At 36.8% G+C, this 13858-nt stretch overlaps 1 protein-coding gene across 2 annotated transcripts in view; it reads left to right on the top strand.

Moving 5' to 3' along the window:
- Window positions 1–13858, top strand: part of KCTD16 (potassium channel tetramerization domain containing 16) — a 342484-nt gene that overhangs the window by 272876 nt on the left and 55750 nt on the right. The gene's annotated exons all lie outside the window — the stretch shown is intronic.

Genomic DNA, 13858 nt, shown 5'->3' with positions numbered 1-13858 from the left:
TGTGTTTGCCTGACTAAATGATTTAAATCAAGTTGTCATTTTGCGAGAATTACCCTAACGCACGATCAAGGCTAAGTGGTCTGTACATAGTCTATGAATGATGAGTAGTAATGTTTTCATCATTCCCTACTCCAAGAATAAGCCCAAGAACTGGGCCAAAATGTTAGGCTTTCAAAGATGACTAAGTGTTCTCTACCCATTCTTGATGAAGTTATAGGAGGGGACATGACTCAAGCAGAAAGCTAAGTTCTTATTAGGCCAACTTGAGATAAAATAGGCATAGATTGCATAAGAGAGAAGGGCAGAGTTTTGTTTTGTTTTGTTTTTTGTTTTTGTTTTTCCTTTGAAAGATTCCTTTGGGCATTTTCCTGGTGAACATAATCTTTTTTTTTTTCCTTTCCCACCTCCCTTTAAAAAATTTAAATGTAATTAAGCACATCAGAGCTGCTTGCCAAGAGCAATAATTCTCTTTCCCTTCCTACCTTTTTTCCTTCTTTCCTTCCTTTCTTTTCAATGCATTTACACTTCAGAAATTGGCAAACGCTATGAGTCAGGACTTGACTTGTTTTATTGATTGTCTATATTTAAGAAAGTTATGGAAAAATGTTAATAATGCAGACTAAACTTAAAGTGGGTTGTGAATACTTTTTTTAGTGAGCTAGTTATTAAATATTAATGAGCACAGCACGAGGAGCAGGGGTGTAAAATATGAATGAGACACAGTCACCACCTTAAAGATTTGGCAATCTAGGGGAAGAACTAAAAAGTGTGGTGGGAGGAAACATGAGGTGAAGATACAAATTATGATAACATGCCCATTTCAATAGACTTTCTTTAACTTCTCACAAAATATTTTAGATACATAATCTCATTTGAGATTCTCTATTCATATCAATGAGATTTCCCTTAAGTGAGGTTTTTAACCAAAGCCTGGGCAAGTACATGTTGGGTCTGTTGTTAAAGGTGACTGTTGCTGAGGTATGGTTCAATGAGAAGAAAAACAAAACAAAACAACAAAAAAAAACAACGCCAAGATTCCCGCAGGGCTGCGATTCTGTGCCTTGCAGTACAGGTATTACTCTCCTCATTTGACAGTTGAGAAAATAGACCCAGAGATGTTGTCATCTCTTCAGAGTCAAAATGGTGACAGGGCTGACTTGTACTTGATTTCAACATGCATTTATTAAGAGCCTAATCTGTTCAAGATCCTTTGCTAGTTGATGGAGATAAATAAACAATATTTTAGAAACAAACAAAAAACCCCAGATACAACAATACCATCTTGCATTTTATGTCTCCTACTTTGAAGTCTGGCATTCCTTCTATGAGACCATGGTGATACTAGGAAAGATAAGGATAGACATTCAGCAAATCTGAAAGATACAAAGTAAATTCACACAAATAAGCATCTTAGAAAATACCAGTAAAATCCAGCATTAGCTATGTAGAGAAAATATCTTTAGAATTATAGAATCTTTGAGACTCCACCTCCAAGATACACACAAGAACTATATAAGTACAAGTACAAACTACTATTTAGAAAGACAAAGATAGACCTAGATCAGGGGTTGGGAACATGCAGTCTGGAGACCACATGTGGCCCTCTTGGTCCTTGGGTGAAGCCTTTTGACTGAGTCCAAGTTTACCAGAACAAATCCTATCATTAAGTGCTTTGTTCCATGAAATTTTGATTCAAAGGGCTACTGTTGAGGACCTCCAGGGCTATATGTGGCCTCAAGGCCACTGGTTTCCCATCCCTGACGTAGATGATGGGAAAATATTAGTTGTTCATGGGTAGGGTAAGTCATAATAAAAATAAATTTACTACTTAAGTTAATTTACTTATCAATTGTCATACAAATCACACTACAAAGAATTGCTTAGGAATTGATTAATAAGAATAATGAACTCCATAAAGCAGTCACATTTATTCAAATTTTTATTATTTGAAATTATACTTTTGTAAAATATTATAAATGGTTCCAACTCAATGGAAATATGCAGTGTGAATTCAAATAAATTTCACATTTCACAGGAGCTATTTGTACTAATCAGGATCTCTCTGTTTTTTATAAAATTAGGACAAATAATAATCATATGGATGTTTAAAAAAGTCAAAAATGTCAAGGGAAATAATGGAAAGAAGTGGGAACAAAGATGACTTATCAGTGCTAGATCTCAAACTATATTATAAATCAGTCATTCTCAAAATAATTTGGTTAAAAAACAGAGAGATGCATCAGCAGAAAAAATTAGGGACACAATACATGACAGCAAATGTTTCTCATATACTTTAGTATTCAGTAAACACAGAGACTTCAGTTATTAGGACAAGGACTCACTATTTAGCCAAAACTGCTTAGAAAATCAGACTGTATTATTGAAGAAATTACATTTAGACCAATGCCTACCACCTTTTTACAAAAATAAGCTCCAAATGGATATTTGATATATATTATATCTCATTATAAACTAATTGAGGAACAAGGGAAAATGTTAACTATCAGATCTATAGATAGGAGTAAAGCTTAGGACAAAAACAAAGATAGAGAGGATCTCAGAAGAGAAAATGGATACTCTTAATACATAATATTAAAACAGTTTTTATACTAGCAATTCCAATAAAGCAAAGATTAAGAGGAAAATAATTTGGGGAAATTTTTGCAGTAAGTTTTTCAGATAAAAATCTCATCTCCAAGATATATAAAAAACTGATTAAAATTTATAATACCCATTTCTCAATTAATAAATAATCTATGGATCTGAACAGGCAATTCTCAAGAGAAGAAACTGGAGTTAGCTATAGCCTTATGAAAAAGAAATTCTGTAAATCACTACTAATTCTGAGATTCTGTCTTATATCATCTGATTAGAAAAAATGATATAAAAGGAAAATGATAAATGTTGGAGAGGCTGTGGGAAAATAGGCACTTTGATGTACTATTGGTAGAATTGTGGATGGGTCCAACCATTCTGGAAAGAAATTTAGAATTATGTACAATAAGTTAATTAGCAAATATCCTTTGACCTAGCTATACCACTGCTAGACCTATACCCAAAAGAGATTAAAGTAATAGGAAAAAAAAGTCCTATATGTATAAAAATATTTATAGCAGCTCATCTTAAGAAGGCAAAAAAATACGGAAACTAAAAGGATGCCTGTCAATTAAGAAGTGACTGAATAAGAAGTGATATATAAATGTAATATAATGCTATAATGTAAGAAATAAGGAAGCAGATGATTTTAAAGATATATGAAAAGGCATATATGAACTGACTAAGCAGAACCAACAGAAAAACTTATACTATAACATTAACATTATAAACAAACATTTTTGAAGATTTTTTTAAATCAGAGTGAAATAAGCAGAACCATAAGAACTTAGATATTAACAGCAGCATTGTGAAAACAGATAACTTTGAATGCTGTCAGAACTGTGATCAATATAATGAATATTCCTGATTCCAGAGGAATCAGTGATTCCTCAGAGATTTAAGGTACAAAATCAAATCAAATAGACAGACCTTGACAGGTAGACAGGCATTAAATGGATAGAGATAGGTAGATAGTTGGACTGACACATAGATGAACAGACAAGAAGACAGGCAGACAAATGGACAGATAGAAGATTAGAGAGAGAGAGAGAGAGAGAGAGAGAGAGAGAGAGAGAGAGGCTAGATTGGTGTTTGATAGGCAAATAGGAGAGACAGAAATTGTATACAGTCAATGAAGTCATTTGTTTTTCTTAACTGTGTATCTGTTAAAGGAATTTGGGTTTGTTGGGTTTTTTTGTCAGTTTTTGAATGATTTGAGGGGAGGGACAAACAAAATAGATGTCTATTAATTTAAAAAAATGGTGGATGCAACAGATGTGGAATGCTGTATGCACATTCAGATGAGGTCATTGTGTTGTTGGTTTTACGTGATACTTTTACTTTGTTACAAGAGACCTCTTATGGAATGGGGATAATTTGAAAATGTTTGTAATGTAAAAACAAAACCCATCAGTAAAAATGGATAGAGAAATGAAAGGGAAAATAATGGAAGATGGCAACACATGGTGAGGTAAGATACCGTTCAAGGACTATGACCGTTAAGAGCTCTGACAGGACATCCTCTGTTAAGTTTTTCCTTTCCCCTCTTTCCGGGTCTCCACCAAGTAAAGCAAAATCACTAGAGGCCTTGCTTTCCTTCCTGACTTCACTGATTTGCCTTTCTTCCTGCTTGCTAATTTAATTTTTATTTATGTACCATAGCAACCATCCCTTGTTTCCCAGGATGTTCTCTCCCAAAGGAAAAGAAAAAAGATACTAAAAATAGTAAACCCTGAGGGTAACACAGAGAAGTAAGAATCCCCCAGAGTTAAGCCTATGAGAGGTGGGAGGAGGGGAGATTTGGGGAAAGGGAGAAGAATCAGTATCAACCATCATTTGATGTCTGTCCATGGTCACTTGGTTGGCCCTGGACAACTGGAAAAAGCTCTGGAAATCAGACTTGCCTCAGTCCTAGATTTGTCATTCTTTGAAGGGGTTTGTGACTTTGAACAGGTCATTCTATCTCTCAGAGTTTCAGTATCTTCATTTGTAAAATAAGAGGACTGGTTGGGATCTTTAAGGTCCCTTCCTTCTAGTTCTCACATTCTATGGTTCTTATTCATAGTAGGGTAGAGAGAAGCCATGAAGGCAAGGTCTAGATTAAAGAGCTTTCAGGAATGGGGATATTCTGAACTAAGGAAGTTGGAAGAGAGGGTGATATTTGGGGGAGCAAAATGACGAATTCTGTTTTATACATGTATAATGTGAGGAGTTACTGATAGAGCCAAGTGGAAACATTTGAAAAGCATTGCAGTGGAAGTGAGGATAAATCTATCCAAATGATACTCAAGTCTACTATTCAGCCCTATTCTTTCTACTGAGTAACAGCCATAAATTGCCAAATGCCTCCCAAGACTAGAACTGGATGTCCCCTAGGCATCTGAAACTCAACATGCCCAAAAGGATTTATTTATTTCCTCCCCAAACCTCCCTTTTTTCTAAACTGCTCTGTGCTGTCCAGGGTACTACCATCCCACAAGTTACCCAGTGCTATCTTCAGGGACTCAGTTTCACTCACCCTCCACATCCAATCCATGGCCAAATCTCATTTGTTCTAACTTCACAACATCTCTCTTATACATCTCCTGTCCATTGATAAAGGCAAAGCCCTGGTTCAGGGCCTCATTCAACAAGCATCTGGAATAGTATGATAGCTTCCTAATTGACCTCCCTGCCTCAAATCTCTCTCTATCCCAAATAATTCCATATTTAGTCAGTGAATGAATAAACATCCATCACTTATTTACTATGTGCCAGGTTATGCCAGCTTTACTGTGCTATGTGCTTGAGATACAAAGGTCAAAATAGCTCCTGCCCTCAAGGAACATATATTCCAAAAGGGGGATATGTAAATAACTAACATTTTATGATTCTATGGTTGTCATTCTAAGTATGGGGCTGGGGATATGAATGAAAGGATCGGTCAAAGATGACTTCAACACTTCAAGGACTGGAAAGTGATGAACCTTAGGGAAGTTGGAAGACAGAGTTATTTTGGGGAATAGGTTAATCAGCAATTTTGATCCCACTCTTTGAAGGAGGCCTTTTCTGGTTCTCCCAGCTGCTAATGCCTTCCCTTTTCAAATTGCCTTATTCTTCTTATCTGTATGAAGTAAATTATATGTTTTCTTTTCCACCAGAATATATGCTCCTTGAGGGCAAGGGTTGTGGTAAAGTTCTTTCTCTAGAACTTAGCACAGTGGAGCATAGCAAATGCTAATGAGTGCTTGTTTATTGACTGATTATGGGTGTGGTAAAATGGAGAGGATAATAAAATGAGAAAACACACCAAATGCAGAAGAAAAATAGATGAATAATTTAAGTTACAGTCTTTACGGGAAGAAATGGGAAGTAATAGAACTTCTTTTGTTCAACCTGTGTTCTCAGTGATGTGAATTTCCTCTGCAGTGATGCATATTTCAACCTGTCTATACCTTATATCCTAGGTCACTTTTGCATATGTCCTCCAATAAATCCTCCACAAATTGCCTACCCAACATACTAGGGTGCAGTGGGCTATTCAGTGTCCAGTACTAAGCATGGTCGGAGACATGAATAAGAAATGACCAGACCATGTGGGTAGTTCAAGGAAGAACTATGAACTCCATTTATTGATTCTTAGTACAAGGTTTTTATAGAGCAAATGAGAGAAAGGAAGGGTACTCAAGATTTTTTATCATTCATTACCTTAGTCTGTTATATCCTGGAAGTAGCACAGAATAGATAATTTTGATAAGGATTTGTTAACTAGGTGACTTAAGTCTTAGGGCAAAACCTTTGATCTAGGCCTCATGTACCTCCTAATGCAGCCTCAGTCATAAACGGATACAATTGAGAGCAGACTTCAAAGCCAAAGTTGCAGTCATCAAAAGACATCATGTTTAGAGCTGACCACCCAAAGATACCTGAGTGCTGAATTAAATATTTTGGCTCTCAATAACTAAAATCTTGGGATAGAGCCTATTGATCTCAGAACTCAAACAACATAACAAAAGACCCAAGGAACAAGCTTAACAAAAAGCCGTGTCGTGAAGGGCCTTCTATAGGGCACATCGTCTGAGTCCTGAATCAGGCCTCCTTGACTCCCCACACTAGGGAGCTTTCTTCCCATCCTCTTGACATTGTCCAGATACCAGTTGAGTTCATGGACTCCACTGGTATGATAAGGAAGCATAATAATAGCTTACGTTTGTACAGTGCTTTAAAGCTTATGAAACCCTTTTACAGGGGAAACTTAATGAGGTTGGGGGCTTCATTAGGAAGCTCGGGGGCTTCACTGGGAAGCTTGCTTCAAAGAGAAAGACTATTAAAGCCAGATCACAGTATAAGATTGTCATCATCATAATCAAAGTTGTTTTCCCTTTGGGATCAATCACTGGGGAAAGATTTAATGTCTAGCAAACCATTTGCTATTCATTAGATGCAGTCACATCTGAAGACAACTGAAAAATATTAATTAAAGAAATGAAATTTTTTTGACCCATACCTGTGATTTCATTAGTGTAGAGGGCTTGATGCAAATTATCAATTTATTTGTTGCTAGTTGGAGGGAGGTGCTTAAGAAATTAATAGAATTGTCTGGGGTCACAGCTAGTAGATGTCAAAGGCCGAATTTTGAATCAGATCCTTCTCATTCCCTGAGGAGCTGTCTTTTATCTGTCTGTGAGACCACAGTTTGCAGAATCGTGGTTAGGTTTGCTACAGTATGTTTTTCAATATGTTGATTGCTGAAGATTGCTACCTGTTGGAAAAACAAACATTTTCTACTCACCTTTACCGGAATTCTCCTAAAGAAAGAAAATAGTCCTGTATGGTTCTATGATTTAATGAGAAAGGAACAGGTGCTGTGTTAACTTCCTTGTTATGCCATAATTCTAATGTCCATTGCAAACAATTCAACACATATGTTTGCCTGTTGATAATACACATTTAAATCTCTTTAGTTCCATTCCATTTTCACTACCACTCATTTTGTATAAAGCCAACATGGTATTTCTTATCAGAGCGGGATGCTTTTTAATTGATATACAGAAGGAAATGACTTTCCAGAAACGTTTCTTCTGCTGTTCCTTATTGTTTTTCTTGCCACTTAAATAAACCTCTTTCACAAAGCACATCTGACAGGAGAAATTTGTTTGGATGAATTAGAATGCATTTTCAATTTTTAACTACTATAACCATTTTATAGTGGTTATACTGGATTACAGGGAAGGGCTTACCCAGAGTCCTGTGGCCCCTAATACTATTTGCCTTCTCCCTGAGATTATCTCTATTTTATTCTGTTTTATCTTGTTTGTACATAGTTGTTTGCATGTTGCCTCTCCTAGCAGACTGTGTACTCCTAGATTTCAAGGACTATTTTTGTCTTTTTTTTTTATCTTCAGTATAGAACATAGTTCCTAGCACATAGCAAGTGCTTAATAAATGCTAGCTGATTATCTTGACTAGTCATATATCAGTGGCTGAGTCTAGTGAAGGCTTTGGATATGTCCACATTGTGTCAAACCCTTGGAAATGTATTCGTGGAACTGACCATATTCATAAGCTTCATCCAAATAAATAGATTCCATGGGAAATCCTACCCTCCTTTCAAGGCAACCTCAAATTCCTCTTGTTTGGAACCTTTCTTGAGCATCTTAGTCCATAGTGATCCCTTTCTTCCCTGAATTTCTGTGACACTTCAAGGGTTGGAAAAAAATATCCCAAGAACTGTATTCAGGCTGCTGCCTGTTCTTATACAGCCTTACCCTTGAGCTAAGCAGGTTTTCACATTTTAAAATAAAGTTTTATTGTATTTTAAAATGAAACTATGCTTAGCTTCTAGACTGCTGGGCAATACAAATAAAAGGCAACAGACTGGATTAAGTTTGCCAACCTGAGTACCACTCAAGTTAATGCTGTATTACATTTATTTTAGAAAAGTAGTGTTGTTTGGTATTAGATCTGGATTCAAATCCTATTCCAGTCCCATGCTTCATGATCCTGGACAAGTTAGGTGACATTTCTCAGTCTCAGTTTCCCTCCATTAAAATGGGAGTAATAGTATTGTGGCACTAACTTAGCAGAGTCTTGTGAAGATCAAATGAGATAATATCTGTGAAGAACTACCATTTTTGTATACATTTTGTCCTCTCTCCCCTGCAAGATTCTAAGTTACATGGATACCAATGGAGCCAAATCAATGTTTTGTTCGTCGTATCTCCAGTGCTAGTATAGTATCTTGCACATAGTCAGTCTGCTGAGTAAATATTCACTGATGACAGCCATTTGATAATGTAAGAACTTGGCTCATTTGCTTTAAATACTATATCAAGCTCTCTTTCACTTGGAAAAGAAGATGCTGACGTGCATTTTTTTAAACCACTGAAGGATTTCTCAGCATAATGAATTCCGTTTGTTAAGAGATTGTCAGTAAAAGTGCCTGTCCCTGCTGTGTCATGTTAACATCCCACTGATTATGATGGCTCTGAAAGAATGGGGAAAATAGTTCTTTCTACATGCTGACATCACCAAATAGGACACTAAGCTCCACTAGTCTGTGAAATTGTTCTCTTCTTTCCAGTACACTGAAAGCTAATTGCTTTCTTCAATGAAACAAGACTATCCAGTGATATTCTCTAGTAGGAAGTGAAAATTACTCACCTGTGATGCCTGGTTAGTTTCTCCCTGAGATTCTTAAGAAAATGTTTACTAGTTGGGTATAATAAGTCCCAAAGAGTCAACCAACCATGTAGACAGTTTTTTTTTATTGCTGCAGAAGAATCATTTTGGTTGTGTTTAACTACTGTAATAAAAATAGGAAGTGGCTCCTTACCTAAGAAATTATTTCCTCTCCTGGAATTTGAGGAATAGAAATGTTTCAAGTATTAGCAGAGACAGACTTTATGCCTAATATCCCAGGACCAGTTTGAAGATGACCACCTCCAGGAGTTTGGTCCTATGATATGATGATTTTTAAACCACAGTAACCCATAATGATAGTATTCTAATGAACTGAAAGGTTAAGATCCATATTGCTGATGGGAATGTCTCCCCAAATCAAATGAAAACTTAGATCTTTGAAGTATTTAAATATCACAGAAGGTATTAGGAGATAGTCACTTTTTTTTCAATATCTGATCTGGGAATGAATGGCCAAATTATTTCAGAGAGAAACTATGGCAGATATAATATGCATCCCAGAAATGATGAATAATTTTATACCTGATGGAATAGAAATGCCTCTGTGAGTTATAGTAATACCTTTAAAGAGCAGCAGAGAATGAAGATTAATTCCCATTCCTCTATGCATCAGCTCATTTATTTATACCATGTTTTCAATCAGTTTTGAGATAATATTGTGCATTACAACATTATTGAAGTGTTGCAAAAAGTTTAATGCAACAATAAAGATCACATAATATTGGGAAAGAACTAGTCAAAGTGGAATATTTCATCCTTGCTGAAGTGGAGAGGGAACTGGCCTTGAAATCAAGAGACCTGGGTTCATTTCCTGACTGTGACCTGGGTGATCTTGATCATGTCATTTTGAAATATGAATATTTTAAAAAGGTTCCAAACAAGAGGAATATGAAATATGAAATATGAATATTTCTGAGAATCCTCTGTAAAATCAAGTGAACCTCAAGGTCCCTCCAGGCCTAAATTCACTTTAATTATACCCAAATAATCAATCACAAAGCAGGTAGATTATGAGTAGGGATATTTTACAAGTCACAATAATCAATTTCTCACTCCATACAGAGATTCATTTTGTTTAACTTAGTGTCTGATACACTATACTAAAAATGGGAGAAAAATGAGCAAAGACACCTTTAGGTTAACTTAAGATTAATATTTCTGAATGAGGATGTGAGATTTAGGAGAAGTCTCTCTAGGGACATAATTGGAGCCAAGTCATTTAGAAATGCAAGGGGAGAGTGCTGAATAAAACTCTATAGTGGCATCATGCCTCTAGGGAGAAGGAATGGAGAGAGAGTAAAGGGACCAGCAAAGTTCTGGTTTGGTTTGGTTTTCCTCTTACTTAAATCTTTGTGTGTCCTGGATCTTCTCTCTTAGGCTCTCTCTTCTGACCCACAAATACTATTTTTGAGGTGTAATTGGGGTTGTTTTGCCAGGGTCACATAGCTAGTAAGTATGTGAGGCTGGATTTGAACTCAGGTCCTCCTGACTCCAGAACTGGTGCTCTATCTTCCTCCAACAAATACTATTTTGATATTTTTGTGTCATTCAAATGAAATTTGGGTCCATCTCTGAAATACTCTCTGGCATTTCACACTCACTGGTCCGCACACCAAAAGAGGAAAGATTGACTGCATATGCATGCTTATGGGTTTGCTTCTTCTAGCCTCCCCAAGAAGTGGCTTTGGTTTTAGGTAAGAAATCTCTCCCTCTGATAATGTTAAGAAGTTGATGCTATTCATGTCTTACCTCTTTTCTTCCTCCTCATTCACCTGAAGCTAAAAGATACATTGTGTCCTCGAGTATGGTTAAGAATGTTCAGACAAGGGCAGCCAGGTGGTACAGTGAGTAAGAGCGCTTGCCTGCAGGAGTTGGGAGGACCCAGGATCGGTTCCAGCCTCGGATACTTAAACCCACACAAAAAAAACGGCCACATAATCTTGGGCAAGTTACTTTACCCCAATTGCTTTTAATAAAACAAAAAAGAATGTTCAGACATCTGGATCCATAAACACAACCTACTAAGTTGGGTCACCACCCCAGCTCACAATACCCCTTGCATTCACCTTCCAAAGTGCCCCTAATTATTATTCCTTAATGTCATTTTTAATTTTTTTTAGGGAAAATATACTTAAATTCATTAGCACCTGTTTAAACTATCAAAAATGTGAAATACCAAGGGAAGGGAACACAGGGCAAGAAAAATAGATGGATGGAAGCAGGTGTAATGCAATACCCATCGCAGCCTCTATGAATATGCATGTGTATTTCCAGGGTAGAGTTGTAAAATATAATAAACTCTCTTCCTCAAAGGCAAAACCAAAATATTTATTTGGGACATCATTAGAATACCAGGAGGTAAGATTTAACAGGGTACTCATGACTAATCCAGGGAGCACTGACATATTAAACCTTCTTTTTGTTAGGCCTCCCCCAAAACAAGTTCCCTTAGACACAATTCCTCCCTTCACCCACTCACAGGTTGCTTCTCTCTCTGCCCTTCCTGGCTTTCACTGCTCTCTGTTCTCTCTCCTCCTTGGGCAAGCCCCACCTACACTGAACTCCATGTGACCCAGGCTCCATGTTACTCAGACTCCATGTGTTAGGCCTATTAATAGGTAGGAAAGACCTTCCTGTTTCATTAATGGTACAGCAGGTAATGGTCCATAAAACAATGTGCCATCTGGAGAGGGTACAATGAAAAGCTTTTGGATTATCAAGAACAGAAGAGAGCTACGGTATAGCGCCAGTAGGGCACTTGGGTAGGGGTGGGGGTGTCATTACTCCATATGGAAATATCCAAGCCCAAGCTGGATGTTGCCCCTTCACCTATCTACCCCCAAATTCAATTTGTTTCAATTTAATAAATATTTATCAGTCCTAATTCTATATGCCAATCACTATGCTGGTTGCTGGAGAGAGATAGAAAAGAGAAGAAGAAAAAATATTCCCTGCCTTCAAGATTTTACTTTCTACTTTTACTTTTTTGTTAGGGTATTAAAACACATACACAGAAAAATAAATATAAGGTATATGCAAAGTAATACAAAGCAATCCTAATAGGTAGAGAGCAGTAACACCTGGAGGAATCAGGACTGGCCTCTTTATAGGGAGGTCATATCGAACTGTGCTTTCAATATAGATGGGGATTCTAAGAGGTTACGGCAGAAGGAAATGGAGCCTAGGCATGGGGAATGACTATGTATGAAGGAAAGGGAATAGCAAGTGTTTGGAAAAAGTGAATAAAGCAGTTTGACAACATTGGAGAGTGTAAGAGGAGCCTAATATGGCCTAAAACTTGTCGACATAGAGACAGAGAAGAGATAGAAAGTTGGATGTAAGGAGAGCAAGGAGGTTATTTTGACTGGAGCATAGAGTGAGATGGAGTAATATATATGTCTTTGAAGGATCACTGAAAGAAGATTTTGAAGGTTTTTTTCCAGAGGAATTGGTACTTTATCCTAACAGTTTAGTGAGTAGGGGAGTGACATAGCCAGTCCTGTCCTTTAAAGTAAAGGGTATCAAACTCAAAAAGAAACCGGGGCTAAGTCATATGTAAATATTCCTGTGGATCACATATTGATTTAGAAAACCAAATGTTAACCAATTAACAAATATTAACATTATCTATGTTTTGTTGTATTTTATTAATTTTTAAAAATATTTCTTAATTACATTTCAATTTGATTTGGGTCTGACTTGAGGGTATTGTGGGATACATACAAACACTGTGTGGTTGATACCTCTGCTTTAGAGGGATTTGAATTAGTCCTCATATGGAGAAAGGATTAAAAAGGGGAGAGATTGATTGTAGGACCCAAAGAAGGAAGGAGTGCTATGTGAATTGAGAGAAGGGGACAGATGCAAGAGATATAGTAAAGATAAAATCACAAAGATAACAGCAATTGATAGGGTACAGAGGATGACGGAGAGTTAAAAGTCAAAGATATTTTTTTGTTGAAAACCTAAGTGACTAAATATTATGGTGGCATCCTCACACAAATAAGGAAGATAGGAAGAAGGGCAGTTTTGTTTTGAAACATGAGTTCAATTTTAGCCATGGTGAGTTTCTAAGTGGAAATGATCAGTCAGTTGTAGTAAGGATAGTTTGAACTAGATGGTTGCTGAGGTCAATTCCAACTTGAAAACTCTATAATTCTGTGATTCTATCTCTATGAAATGCCTGACTGGAGTTCAGGAGAGAGATTAGGGCCATATATGTAAATTAGGAAGTCATCTGCTGTGGTAGGAGTAACATCTCTCAAAGTCTTTGCCACATTGGGTTAGATAAAGGTTTTCTCTAGCTTTCCCCCCTTCTTTCCATTCTTTAAAAGGGAAAGAATCTGTCTCCTATACTTAGCTGGTACAGGGGAGCCAGGTTCAAATCATGGATATAACTTACTGAATAAGTACAAAAAATCACTGCCAAGGAGTTGGGACTCTTCAAGGTTGACCCAAGCTTCTAATCAGATAACTTGCCCCTTCAGACTACCTTAATCTACTTTCTCTATATATACATACCTAATGTGTCCTCCATTAGCAAGTGATTTTCTTAAGAGCAAGGGAAGCTGTTTTTTTTTTT

This window comes from Petaurus breviceps, unplaced genomic scaffold (assembly GCF_028583685.1).
Source record: "Petaurus breviceps papuanus isolate PSGF00001 unplaced genomic scaffold, PetGlider_PUasm1.0 551, whole genome shotgun sequence".
NCBI lineage: Eukaryota > Metazoa > Chordata > Mammalia > Diprotodontia > Petauridae > Petaurus > Petaurus breviceps.
The sequence above is the reverse complement of the archived record's forward strand: the minus strand, read 5'-3'. Positions and strand labels throughout refer to the sequence as shown.